Here is a 15,198-nt window from a genome sequence, read left to right as displayed (position 1 = left end):
TTCTTCCTTCTCTCTTCATCCACAGCATCAAAGTTTCAATTAATAATTAATTCACCTGTTGAACTGTCCAGAATCCCTGCCAAAGCTTGCTAAAGTCTTCATCAGGGTTGCTGAAGTGCTATCTGAAGTCTCTGGCATGCCATTCAACTATACATGACCAATTATGCTTTTGGTCATATTACATGTCAAATTCAAGACTTTGAAAACATCCCTTGGGGGCCTAGTCTGCTCTATTTTAGAGCTTTATACTGGCATCTAAGCCTATGTTTTGGCCACCAAACTTCAGACCAACTCCACCTTCATTTTTCAGAACTTTTTGACCTTCCATCATCTGCTCACTCTACATCCACTCAACCTTCTTCCAAATTATATGAAGTATTTGGGATATTTTTCTTTTCTTTTCTTTTTAATTTTTTAATGTTTATTTATTTTTGAGAGAGAGGGAGACAGAGTATGAGCAACTGAGGGGTAGAGAGAGAGAGGGAGACACAGAATCGAAGCAGGCTCCAGGCTCTGAGCTGCCAGCACAGAGCCCGACGTGGGGCTCGAACCCACAAACTGTGAGATCATGACCTGAGCTGAAGTTGGACACTTAACCGACCGAGCCACCCAGGCGCCCCTGGGATATTTTTCTAATAAGCTCAACTCTACATCCCCCCCCCCCCCAACTCATCCTCCAATTATTTCTCCATGAAACTTTCCCAAGTTGATTAACAGAAGCTGCTAGCTTATAGAGCTCCTATTTCTATTCTGTGCTACCATAATCCTGAGTTTCTGCCCCAATATGCAATTTTTTTCTTTTCTTTTTAAATGGAATTATGGTTTTCTTTATTTTTTAACATTTATTCATATTTGAGAGAGAGAGGCAGAGTGCAAGTGGAGGAGGGGCAGAGAGAGAGATACACACAATCTGAATCATGTTCCAGGCTCTGAGCTGTCAGCACAGAGCCCACGCGGGGCTCGAACCCGTGAACCACGAGATCATGACCTGGGCCTAAGTCAGATGCTTAACTGACTGAGCCACCCAGGCACCCCTCCAATGTGCAATATTTATTGACATAATTACCTCTCTCATTCATTTACAACAGCAGCTGCTTACATTCATTGAATGCTTACTATGTGCTAAGTACTGTTGGGAAGTGCTCTGCATGTATCATTTCATTTCACCATCACATCAAATCTATGAAGTGCTATTATAATTCCTGTTTTGTGGAGAGAAAGTGAGTCTTAGAGAAGCTGATTTGCCCAAGTGCACACAGTAGAGGTCTAACTGTAGTTTCTACCTTCACAACCCCACAGCACAATATTATCTCCTACTTCTTTTTCTTTTTAAGTTCATTTATGTATTTTGTCAGGGAAGGGCGTGAGTGGGGGAAGGGCAGAGAGAAGGAGAGAGAAAATCCCACGCAGGCTCTGCACTTTCAGCACAGAGCCACAGAGCCTGACGTGAGGCTCGAACTCACGAACCCTGAAATCATGAGCTAAAATCAAGAGTTGGAGGCTTAACCGACTGAGCCACTCAGGTGTCCCCATCTCCTATTTCGTAAGAACCTACTGCATTCTATACAAGAGATAATGTTATACACTTATACCATTTTTTTTTTTTTTTACATTTCTATACCTATAAAATCATTTAAGGCTCAAAACAATCATGTCAGGTTAGAGGCAGTTTGTTTGCAGTGAGAAAACTACAGCTCAGAAAGCCTGACCAGTTTGGCTATGGTAACAAGGCTGGTAAGTAATGAAGTCTGGTTTTCCAAGTTGTCCATCTTTCCCATTGAAATCCCTGCTTCCTGAGTGAATACAATCTTTTCACATATAACAAGTAGAAAACAATTATAAGCAACACAGGAACAAATAACAGCAAACCCCACACCATGGAATCCAGGGAGAATGGTACCAGTGCTTACCATGGGCAGAAAATAAGTCAAGGAGGGCTTCTACAAAGAGTGAGAAGCACTATGTATTTCTTTCTACTGTCTTATTGTTTATATTGTTTATAAACAATTATTGTTTATATAATATATTATATTGTTTATAAACAATATATATTGTTTATATATATAGTTTATAATATATATATTATATATATTGTTTATATTATATATATATTGTTTATAAACAATTATTGTTTATATAATATATTATATTAGTCTCTGAGACTGCCTTTGACACATCTGGCAAATTCAATAGCAAATAGCAACAAAAACTGCCCCCCCCCCAACTGCCTAGAGCACCTGGAGATAGAACCAGCACCATGCCTATGAGGAAGGAATCTCTATGTGCAGGGCTGACAGATTCAGGGACGTTTCCAAATTGCTGTTTAGTAAAATACCCTGCTTCACTGACACTTGTAACATAGCCCTGAAAATAGAAGCTGGGCTAATGACTTCATTCTTTTTAAACTGCTGAAATCCTCACAGGGGAGGACACACTGGCAAAATGATGTGAGAGCCACTAAACTTTTAATGTCAATCAAGAAGCTTGAACATGGTAATTCTGAAGCCAATACTTGTGGTGCTCATTGCCTGGTCCAGAACTAGTCAGTCCAGTTAATTTTCACTCCCATTGTTCTCCTGACTTTTCTTATCTCCACAGAGCATTCAAATGCACTTATCTAAATGCTTTATTTATGCACTCTAACATTTAGTGGGCACCTACTATGAGCAAAGGACCATCAGATTGTTTGGGGCTATCCTGATGGATCATACATGAAGTTTATTAAGTGGAGAAGTTGATAAACAGCAGATCCACTTGGTGAGGAATGGATTGGATTCCATCCCCAGTCTAATTGCAAGCTCATGTTGGAAGGCCCATCCTCTAGAATAGGATGAGGACCACTGGGCTGAATTCTGGGCGAGGGCAGGGGTGGGAGAGATGGGCATATATATTGGGGAGGAAGGTGGAGAAATGTAGGGTACCCAGAAATAACTAGACATGTATAAAACAGTAGGGGGAATAATATCAATCCATAATTTGGGCATTAGAAGAATTGTCTATTCTGTCTTACTTTAAGAAAGTATTTTTTTCTGATTTCAAAAGTAATACATGTTCATTGTTTAAAAAAATTGTAATACAGAAAAGTACAAAAAATTTAAAATTACCCATTACCCTTAACAGCATTTCACTGTTACTATTGTAACGTATTTTCCTATGTTTTCTTTGTGTATGTGTCTTCTTTTTTTGTATGTATCTTTTTATTTTAGTTTATTTATTTATTTTGGGAGAGGGAGAGAGAGAGACAGAAAGCAAGTGGGGGAGAGGGGCAGCGAGAGAGGGAGAGGGAGAGATTCCCAAGAAGGGTCCACACTTAGCACAGAGCTGAATGTAGGGCTTGATCACACAGCCATGAGCTGAAATTAAGAGTTGGTCACTTAACAAACTGAGCCACCCAGCTGCCCCTGTATGTATCTTTTAAATAAAATTTGACCAAACTGTTCTGCAGTCTACTTTCTCCTTAACAATAGACTAGGAATTTTCCCATGCCAATAATTCTAATTCATGATTTTAAGTGGCTGCACTTTAAGTGGCTATACTTTAAGTTATTTAACCAAGATTTTACTTCCAGTCATTGATTATTTCCAATTTTTCATTATTATATGTAACTTCAAGGATTATTCATATATGTAAATGTTTATATATGTTTATGATTATTTCCTAGTATTTCTAGAAATAGAATTCCTTGGTCAAAAACATGCACTTTTTTTATTTTTATTTTTTTATCTTTTAAAGTTTATTTTATTTTGTTTTTTTTTAATATATGACATTTATTGTCAAATTGGTTTCCATACAACACCCAGTGCTCATCCCAAAAGATGCCCTCTTCAATGCCCATCACCTCCCCTCCCCTCCCTCCCACCCCCCATCAACCCTCAGTTTGTTCTCAGTTTTTAAGAGTCTCTTATGCTTTGGCTCTCTCCCACTCTAACCTCTTTTTTTTTTCCTTCCTCTCCCCCATGGGTTTCTGTTAAGTTTCTCAGGATCCACATAAGAGTGAAAACATATGGTATCTGTCTTTCTCTGTATGGCTTATTTCACTTAGCATCACACTTTCCAGTTCCATCCGCGTTGTTACAAAGGGCCAGATTTCATTCTTTCTCATTGCCACGTAGTACTCCATTGTGTATATAAACCACAATTTCTTTATCCATTCGTCAGTTGATAGACATTTAGGCTCTTTCCATAATTTGGCTATTGTTGAGAGTGCTGCTATAAATATCGGGGTACAAGTGACCCTGTGCATCAGTACTCCTGTATCCCTTGGGTAAATTCCTAGCAGTGCTACTGCTGGGTCATAGGGTAGGTCTATTTTTAATTTTTTGAGGAACCTCCACACTGTTTTCCAGAGTGGTTGCACCAGTTTGCATTCCCACCAACAGTGCAAGAGGGTTCCCGTTTCTCCACATCCTCTCCAGCATCTATAGTCTCCTGATTTGTTCATTTTGGCCACTCTGACTGGCGTGAGGTGATATCTGAATGTGGTTTTGATTTGTATTTCCCTGATGAGGAGCGACGTTGAGCATCTTTTCATGTGCCTGTTGGCCATCCGGATGTCTTCTTTAGAGAAGGGTCTATTCATGTTTTCTGCCCATTTCTTCACTGGATTATTTGTTTTTTGGGTGTGGAGTTTGGTGAGCTTTTTATAGATTTTGGATACTAGCCCTTTGTCAGATATGTCATTTGCAAATATCTTTTCCCATTCCGTTGGTTGCCTTTTAGTTTTGTTGATTGTTTCCTTTGCTGAGACATGCACATTTTTAAATGTTTCATTTATATCGCCAAATTGTCTCTCAGGAAGTTTACACCAGTTACTTTCTCACCAGCAAGGTATGTTGGGGCTATTTCTCTGAACCCTCATCAATCCTGGGCATTTGTCTTCTTTTGTAATCCTTGTCAATTTGACAGATGAAAAACATCTTGTTGTGTAAATTATTATAGTGTGTATTTTTACCTGCCAAGGTAATAAATATGCATTTTTCCTTTCAAGTGCCCTGGAATTAAACCACAAAATGAGTGTTTCCCTTTTCCTCATTCAACCATTCTTCTCCCAAATCCCTGAAAAACTATAGAAAAATCAGAGTAGAATCTGCCAAATGATCAATGCTCAGACAAACTCAGTATCATTTCACCTGAACCAATAAAAAAGGTAGTGGAACAGATGGCTCAAAACAACACGTAAACCTATACATTATAACTTTGAACTGGGTAACAAATCCATGCATAGAAACTTTTTCAACTAAAACGGATACCAGTGACCCAAGTTATACTTACTACTGGCTAATATTAAAATCAGTTTGAGGGGCACCTGGGTGGCTTAGTTGGGTAAATGTCCAACTTAGGCTCAGGTCATGATCTCATGGTTTGTGGGTTTGAGCCCTGCATTGGGTTCTGGGCTGACAGCTTGGAGTCTGGAGCCTACTTCAGATTCTGTGTTTCCCTCTGTCTCTGCCCCTCCCCACTCCTCTCTCTCAAAAATAAACATTTAAAAATAACAATAAAATACAATCAATTTGAGTTTCTTCAACAATGCCCAATTCTGTGATGGGGACAAGTCCAAGATGGGCCAATCTGGCAATCCATCCTCTATATTGAGCGGCTGACTAATCCACTCAATATTACTCTCAGCTCTTGCTTAGCTTTCTTGTCCCTTGGCTTTGTTTTGTGGTTGACCTTTACATGATCTCCTTTTCTCCAGCCATCAACAAGCCTAATATCCCATTGAAGAATTTGCCCCTCCCCCATTCTCAGTGTAGTTTGCTGGTATTGATCACAACCCTTCTCTGGACTTGAAGTGGGATACAGATAGCTCTGGGAGCTGCTAGCAGCCATCTGGGGCCATGAGGTAGACCTGGCCTGCAAGAGGAACAAACCAGAAGGAGTGGAGTTGAGAAATGGAGAGAGGTAGAGCTGGACCTGGTCTCATCTGTGAGCCCTGAATCAAGTCTCATGGGCCAGTTATATGAAACAGTAATTACGCCCTATTTTTTAACTTAGATCAGGTCAGCTTTCTCTCATGGCAAAGAAAAAAATGCTTACTGAAACACTGGCTGTGGATGGATTCTGTAGTTCAATAGGAACTCAGCCCAAGTACTACAAATATCACACCCATTACTGCCACTAGTTCAGGTCATCATGACCCCCAGAGGTGTTTAGCTTTAAGACAGCTCCAGGGATATCCCAAGCTACATGTAGCCTAAAGTCTCCCAGGATTCCTTGGACAGGCTCAGAGGCCTATCTTCTCTATCTATAGGATAAGAGAGTGAAGAGAGAGGAAGAAGATGATTTGATATAATTTTGATTCCTGGGCTACATGCATTGTCACATGGCCCTATGAAGACATGAGGATGTGAAAAGCTTGATGTCCTTGCTTCTCTCCTCTTCTACACCAAAGACTGGGTTGAAACAACAGTCTTTTGGAGACAAGCCAAGGGGACCATGGACTGGGATGTCCCAGAGCTGGAAGACATCCTGGGTTCTGGGGTTTATCCCTAGGCTAACATTTCATAGTAGGTTACAAAAATAGATTTTTTAAAACTAATTAAATCTAACTAATTCTTGATTTGCAAGTTTCACCATCCCAGGAAAAACGATGTTTAAATGCAACTTGAAAAGTTTGCAAATCTACTTTTGCATTAATTTTCCACAATACAATGTCAAAAAATTAAGAAGTGTTTGTCCCACGTCATTGGTATGTATGTTCTGTAATCAGAAATTCTAAGTATGAGCAAGCAAAAACCAAGACAGTCTATAGAAGAAATCTCTAGTCACCAGAGTTGCTACAAAATAATATCTAGAACTACTACACTCTATCATCACAATAGAGTTTCCTAGAATCATAATGTAACTTTGAAGAAGGCTTTTCCCTAATCCAACTCAGACCAAGTTCTTGAAAGTCTCTAGGAAGCACAGCAAATCTTGCTGTGTTTTACGTGTGTGTGTGTGTGTGTGTGTGTGTGTGTGTGTGTGCATAATTATATGCATACCCTTGTGATTGGTTCCTTTTGCAGTGAGGAGGGACAGAAGCTGTCTTTCCAATTCTACCTTCCTTTGCTGCTCACAGTGCTCTTAAAAATAAAAACATCAGCTTCAATATTCCATAAGGCATGGGTCAAGTTCAGTCCACTTGGGTTATATTTGAATAGGACTTATTTTACACAACTCTGTTTTCAATTGTGAAAGAGAAAAAAATAAAACGAATTGAGAAAAAAGAGAAGAGGGGAGAGAGCATATAATACTGCGCATTTAGGAAGTGGAATAATGATAGAAGATGCCCTGAGAAAGCCTCAGAATGGAACCAACAAACTTGAAACTGTTGGTATACAAACTGGTATTTTTTAGATTTAAGAGAACACATCCAAATGGATCAGCCCTTTATTTTTTACCTTATTTGATTTTATTTTTGAGAGAGAGAGCATGTGAGCAGGGAGAGGGGCAGAGGCAGAGAGAAAGAATCTTAAGCAGGCTCCACAACCAGCATGAGATTATGACCTGAGCTGAAACCAAGAGTCAGATGCTTAACTGACTGCGCCACCTATGCACCCCTTTTTTCTTTCTCTCTCTTTCTTCCTTCCTTCCTTCCTTCCTTCCTTCCTTCCTTCCTTCCTTCCTTCCTTCCTTCCCTCCTTCCCTCCTTCCCTCCTTCCTTCCTTCCTTCCTTCCTTCCTTCCTTCCTTCCTTCCTTCCTTCCTTTCCTTCCTTCCTCCTTTCTGTTCCTTTCCTCCTTTCTCTCTCTCTCTCTCTCTCTCTCTCTTCCTAGAGCATGTGGATCAGCCTTTTACAGAGAAGGAAAAGATGTCAAATCTTCCTTTGTCCAGTGCCTACTGAGGGAATTTACAGGATCCCAAATCCTCCTTACTCCCGCTTGAGGTCATTGAAGTTCTGTTTGATTTAAGCTTCCGATTCTTTTTCATTAATTCATCATGTTACAGGCAAGGCACTTGTAGGTACTGATGGCATTCCAAGATCAAGTAGACATAGGGTCTTGACCTCAAGGAGCTAACAATAGGGCAGGGAAAGTGAGACACAGATAGAAGATGGACTTTGCCAGGTGGAAAGTACTATCTTGTGATACTAAGAAGGCTTCCATTTAAGAGATCAGGGAAGTTTTATGGCAGGGTTATTTGAGTGGTCCCTCAACAGAGAGGTATAGAAAAAGGCATTCCAAGAAGTGAGGCCCCTTTTCCCCTTGTTCCAGTTCCTACATGCAGAGAAGAATCAGCGATTCCCCCCTCCCCCTGCCCAACCTTATCAGAGCTTTTTGGAAGCACCTCAGTGCCCCACAGGGGAAGCAGATTGAAGTTTAAAAAGAAACATGTGAACATCTAAGTGGAGAGAGGGATGGGTGGAGTTTGAGTTTATCTTCTTTTTGCTTATTTGTGCACTTTCATTTTGGGAAAAAATGGACTATGGAACGTACTTTTGTAATGAGAAAAAATAAAAACAATTTAAAAACATCAACCCCACTCTCCCCCAAAAAGAAGAGAAAAGGAACAAGAAGAGCATCCACATCTTTTCCACATTTAATGGTATTTTGAGTCCTCTTACCTCTCCATGATCACAGGTCTTTAGTATTGCCAGAGTTTCATCCTGCTTGGAACCCCAGCCTGTATGCATCAACCAGAGCTGCACCATGTTTCAGAGCTGCCTCCAGAGAGTATGTCATGGAAAAATCATTGGCTTTAATAATACCAGAGGCAGTGAAATAAAATTTCTAAGATAGTTTAGGCCATTTGGGCCAGAGGTCCCTAACCTCATCTAAAAGAGAAGTTACTTTCATTTTCTGCCAATCTTGAATTTCTGACAGTGAAAGCCTTAGGAATGAGTGGGGACAGAAGATAGCTGAGGGTCACCACTATTGACTCCATCTCCTGCCTGCTTGCTGGGAAGCCTTGTTTAATTTGGGAGGAAGAAAGGGGGTACAAGCCGAGTTGAGACCATGTAATGGCAGGTGATCTGAAAGTTCTATTGTATAAGCTTAAGCTTTGCTACTGGTGTGTCACTAATGGGTGCCACATAGTGATGTCCTCAGCTCTCAGGGCTGCCTGGTAGGACCAGGAATGGCCAGAGCCTCCCATCAAGCCTCCTCCTGTGGGAGTACCTTGTCAGTTCACCCCAGGGTACTGGTCAAATACCATCTTCTACGTGTATCATAACTTGGCACACATACAGAAAACACTGAGATATAATTTCAATATGTACTGTTACACCACAATTTACTAGTCTGGAGCGGCTGTCTTATGAAAAGTGATGTGAAAACAACAACAGCAAGCATTCACAGAGCTGTTCCTTTGTTCCAGGTCCTAGGATGCTTGATGCATTAATTCCGTGGTGGATATCACCAGCTTTTGCCTGCTCAGCATCCAGGCCCTCTTGCTGGGTAATAGCACCTACATTGTCTGTGGGAATTGTCTTTCCACACTGCATGCAGGCCTGTGGGCATGACAACTAAGATGCCTTGTTCTCCACCTATGAGGTAGACAGCACATGGCCCAGCCAAGGCCACGCTGACTTCTCTTCCTATAATTCAGTGTTAAGCAGAGAGACACAAGAATGGAAAATAACCTGAGCTGATATATCCCATTGTGAATATCTTGAAGAAGGAAACTGGTTATCTTTCTACTCTCTAGATCCCATTAGCTGCCCTAGTCCTCATCCTTTGCAAGACCTAGTAATATAATTTTCATTCAATTATGTTAGCTAATCCATATTCTTCCAATAAGTTTCTTCCACCCTCCCCAAAGTTAGACCTAAAGTCTATCTTTGTTGTTTGCAACAACAACAACAAAAAACCCAAAGGTATAAGCTAACCTTCTTAAGAACCTCATTTTGTGTCATTATTATCCCTATTTTAAGATAAGATAATTGAACTTCAGAGATGTTAAAAAAAATTGCCCAAGGTCACACAGCTAATGAGTGGCAACCACAATCAGAATTTTAAGCCAAGTCCATCTGACATGGAGGCATGAGAAGAATGCAGATTTTGTCATGAGGGCAAAATTAACTCAACACCCCACTTCTCCACTCTCCGCATAGAACCCTGGTTACATCAATGTCTCTGAACTGCAGTAATTCCAAGTTAAAAAATGGCAAAAATAGTGCTCATTTCACAGAGTTGTTGAGGGTTGATGGAAATATGTACATGAAAGCAGTGGCCTGGAGTATGTGCTTAATACACATTAATATCTTTTCCCTAAATATGAAATTTATTATCCCTGCAGAGTTAATTCAATAAACTAATTGAGTTCTTGTTTAGTTCAGAGATTACTGCTTCTGAGTTGACGCAAGTACAATCTCTCCCTCCTACTCTCTCTCTATTTCTCTCTCTCTCTCTCTCTCTCTCTCTCTCTCTCTCTCTCACACACACACACACACACACACACACACACACACACAGAGTTTTGTTTATGGGGGTTTCCTCTCATATCTTTATCCTCCATCTGTGTCCTGAGGTCCTCTCTGTGGAAGGCCTATCAGAAAATACATATGCCCTTAAGAAAAGGATCAGAGGGGATACACACATAGGCATACAATCTAAATCTTCCACCCAATATGCTTTTGGAGAAGGCAGAGAGAAAAAATTTTCATTCCTCTTAGGAATGATAAAAATGAGGCACAGAGACACTAAATATCTGTCTTCAGGTTACACAGCAAACTAAAGGCTAAGAGGGGACACAGAAATTCTACACTAAGCCATTTGGTCTGAAAATACCAGAGCCTGGAAGAGAAAGAGCAGGTTTTGTGGCGCCTGGGTGGTTCAGTCAGTTAAGCCTCCAACTCTTGATACCAGCTCAGGTCATGATCTCACGTCTCGTGAGTTCGAACCCCATGTCAGGCTCTGTGCTGACAGCCTGGAGCCTGCTACAGATTTTGTGTCTCCCTCTCTCTCTGCCCCTTCCTCACTCACACTCTGTCTCTGTCTCTCTCAAAAATAAATAAACATTAAAAAAACTTTGTTTTAAAAAGAAAGAGAAGGTTTTTTAAGTTGCTGTTTTTTTTCTGCCCCCATCTCTTCCCTCCTTTCCCCACTTCCCTTCCCAATTCAATTAAAACAGCTCCATCATTTAAACACTTGCATTAGGGATGCCTGGGTGACTCAGTGGATTAAGCATCTGACTTGGCTCAGGTCATGATCTTGCAGTTCATGGGCTCAAGCCCCACATCAGGTTCTGTGCTGACAGTTCAGAGCCTGGAGCCTGCTTCAGATTCTGTGTCTCCCTCTCTCTGCCCCGCCCCAACTCACACTCTGTCTTTGTTTCTCTCTCAAAAATAAATAAAAATTAAAAAAATTAAACATCTACATTAGGCACATTTCTAAGAAAATTTCCCCAGATCCCTGTCCATTCTATACCTTGTCTTTCTCTTCAGAATTGTGACATACTTTCAATGACCTTATAATTCTCTTAATAGGGGAAAAAAGCCCCAAAGATGTGTTCCGTATGCTGTAAAAATTAAAGTCCCCAGGGGCACGTGGGTGGCTCAGTCGATTGAGCATCCAACTTTAGCTCAGGTCATGATCTCATAGCTTGTGAGTTCAAGCCCTGCGTTGGGCTCTGTGCTGACAGCTTGGAGCCTGGAGCCTGCTTCCGATTCTGTCTCCCTCTCTCTTTGCCCCTAACCCACTCACATTCTGTCTCTGTCTCTCTCAAAAATAAACATTCAAAAAGTGAAAAAAAATATTTTAAAAATTAAATTCCTTTAAAAATATACAGATAAGGGCAAAGTGTTATTTGTACTGAGATTTCTGATGCTTCTGCAGAGATAAATTCAGGTTTTTCTAGGATTGTGAAAAACACAACTAAAAGACCTATTTAGTCAGTCAGTTAACAAGTATTTATAAACTGCCTGCCATAAGCAAGGAATTTACCCAAATAGACATTAGCTCATAACAAGAATGAAAGAAAATCCATACAGCTTGAACTTATTCAACATAATCATGACTCTCATGATTCTTCTGGTTTCTAGGGCCAAGAAAACAAAACTGTGATATGATAATATCTGGGATTTCTTTTCTTCTTCACATTCATTTCTTTCGATCGTGAAGGTTTTGAGGGTTCTTTGTTATTGAAATGGCAATATACAACAGCAAGTGAATTTTTAAAACTTAAAAATCATCTATAATACATTATTTTAGCACAGCAACTTGCATGTGAATATTGTGTCTTCCAGGTGCACACACATTACTTAATGGCACAAATGTGGTATGCTTGTTATTTTATGTTTTGTTGTCCATTTAATCATAAATCTTTTCCATGTTTCTTTGTACATGTCTCTGGATTTAAGCTTTTGTTCTGAATGCAAAGTATTCCATTGTGTTGATGTACCACACATTTTCCCACTATTCCTCTAATGTTAGACTTTTCAGCTTTTTCTATTTTTTTCCTATTAAAGCTAACACAGTAGAAGATATCTTTCATGCATTTGGAATTTCAAAAATCTTTATTAAATAACTTTGTTGGGAAAAATTCTAGAATATAGTACTTCTAGGACTTTTCCTATACACTGGCATGTTGTATTCCCCCCAAATTTTACCTATTGCACTCTAAATAGCATTATGTTATTTTTTTAATTTGTTAATTGTTAGCAAAAAGGAAAACAGTATCACAGTGTTGTTATAATTTGCACTTTTGATTGTTGTCAAAATAAACACATATTTGTGTGTTTGCTCATTTGTTTCCTCATGTGAGTGAATTTCTTTTTATGGACGCTGAATTTATCCATGGAGGTTTTTTTCCCCCAGTCAGGTTTATGGAGGTATAATTTACATATTATAAAATTTACTGTTTTTAGTGGAGAGTTCTGGCTTTTAACAAGTACATGCTGTTATAAAATAGTTCTTTTATCCCTGAACTTTCCTTGTTCCCCTTTGTAATCAACTTCTCCCTCACACCTCCAGCTCCTGGAAATTGTTAATCTTTATTTTTTTCTCTATAGTTTTGTCTTTTCCAGAATGTCATGAAAATGGAATCATAGTGTATAGTGTGGGTTTTTTTTTTAATTCTGAAGAATGTTTTTGGTAGTATTCAAACTACTTCATTAAAGGTTTGGTTCAATGTAAGAGAGCAACAGGAAGAACAGAAGTTGTAATTGTCACTCAGTTTCTTGTACCACCACACCTGGGATAAAGAGCTTTTTAGAAATGAGACTTCAAAAAGCCTAAGTCAATGCTTAACTTTTTCTGCTTCTCCCTTTTCAACACCCCACCTCTCTCTCTCTCTTTCTCTCTCTCTTTCTCTCTCTCTCTCTCTCTGCATGTGTGAGCAGAGGAGAGAGAGAGAGAGAGAGAGAGAGAGAGAGAGAGAGAGAGAGAGAGAAAGAGAGAATCTTAAGCAGGCTCCATGCTCAGCACCGAGCCTGATGTAGGGCTCGATCCCATGACCCTGGAATCAAGACCTGAGCCAAAATTCAGAGTTGGATGCTCAACTGATTGAGCCACTCAGGCACCCCTAAAGACATTAACTTTTACTCTATAATATAAAATGCAAATATTTCCCCCACTGTATTCATTTTCTGTCAAATTTTAAATTTAAATTTGAATGAACAGTTCTCTCCCCCATGGATTGATTCAAATAATCCATGATTATTGATTCAAAATAATCCATAGATATAAAATAGATTGAATTCTATTTTTTTTTTTTTGCTAGCTGTTCTAGAATTTGACTTTTTAATATTTAATTTGATTCAACTTTAGTGTTGGCCAGTGTTGCAGTAAGGCAAAGACTTTAAAACTTTCTTGGATGTGACCCACAATAAGAAATACATTTTACATCATGACTAAGTACACACAAACAGATATACACAGAGATAAAACTGAAACACATGTTTTGGGAAACAAAGCTTCCACTCACTGCAGGGGACGCACTCTGATATTTTCTATTCTATTCTATTGTGTTTTCTTTTTCAAATGCTGGCCATGACCCACCAAACTGATTTCATGACCCACTGATGAGTCTGAAAAAGTATAAAATAGGATTTTATTAATGCATCACATTCCTGTTAGGTATTTGCACTTTACGCTTGGGTGACACCTGCAGATGAATGGATATACATGGATTAAACCGGGTCAGTTGGACATTTTCTTCCAGGGGCATGTTGAAGCAAATTGCTCCTTTTCATAGACTAGATTTTGGTGGTCACAGTAGAGAGGGGCATGGTTTTGCTCTTCCCAGTGTAGCCATCTAGTGGACTGGCAGCCTTCACAGGGTTGGCCTAGCCTGCCCTGTGAGGTGGGTCAGCTCTGAGGTGGCCTGTTGGTACAGGGTCTTTGGGTTTGGGGTAGCAGAAGCCACCATGAGCCATCTTTCATGTGGAATTAGTCGAAAGCAGCTCCAGTTCATCTGAGAGCTAAGAGCAGTCCAGGTGAAGCATGCCTATGGCCCAGCTTTGCCAAGTGAATGCTGGGGAAAGCCTGTGCAAGGCCCATGCTGGGTAAGTGAAGGCATTGTCTCAGGAGGTGAGGTGGACTCCATGAGGAGACAAAATAGTGTGTGTGTGGCTGTGCACAGGTTGGAAAAACAATGACTAAAGGGAAGGATGGAGGCTGTTATAACTATCTTGGGTTGTTTAGAGAGAGGCACCAAGAAAGGGCTTGCTTGTCTAGGTCAGAGCCTGAGAATGCAGAGACAAATAGTCCTGTGTAGCAGTGTGGGAGAGCTATGATCATTCTGTAATCAGGAAATACCTCCCAGCCACTCACTCAGTGGCCCTGGCACATAATGTTTTGTGATCCACATTAGGTAGCTTGTATGATCTTTAAACAGCATCTTAATTCTCTTGCCTATTTATTAGGTGAATGACTGAGACATGCTGAGGGTTTCAGAAGATACAGTACTTTCATACCTATTCCTCAAGGAGACCATAACTATTTCTCTATTTAACCAAAATTAAAGAGTATAAGGCAGCTGTGATGGATGAATTTCTGGTTCTAGTTTGGTAGATGATGCTTAATAGTGTATTTAAAATTCTAACTTCTCATTCCCAGAGTTTTGAGGCCTTACCTCATTTCCTTGAGCACCTTAGGTATTGCTGTGTAGTTTCTGCCTCCCACCTGCTTTACAGCACTTATGAATATTCATGAGATAATATTAGAATGTGAGCATTGGAAGAACATCCCACAACAAGGTTTGCTTACCAGGCTGCAATAGTACTTGTAGAGAGCTTACCCTCGTGCCTGAATTTTCAGGGAAACTAAGATTTTGGGAT

General features: G+C 40.0%; 1 protein-coding gene across 1 annotated transcript in view; it reads right to left on the bottom strand.

The window, feature by feature from the left end:
• Positions 1-15,198, bottom strand: part of MICAL3 (microtubule associated monooxygenase, calponin and LIM domain containing 3) — a 224,448-nt gene that overhangs the window by 205,449 nt on the left and 3,801 nt on the right. The gene's annotated exons all lie outside the window — the stretch shown is intronic.

The sequence above is a fragment of the Acinonyx jubatus genome, chromosome B4 (assembly GCF_027475565.1).
Source record: "Acinonyx jubatus isolate Ajub_Pintada_27869175 chromosome B4, VMU_Ajub_asm_v1.0, whole genome shotgun sequence".
In the NCBI taxonomy this organism is placed as follows: domain Eukaryota; kingdom Metazoa; phylum Chordata; class Mammalia; order Carnivora; family Felidae; genus Acinonyx; species Acinonyx jubatus.
The sequence above is the reverse complement of the archived record's forward strand: the minus strand, read 5'-3'. Positions and strand labels throughout refer to the sequence as shown.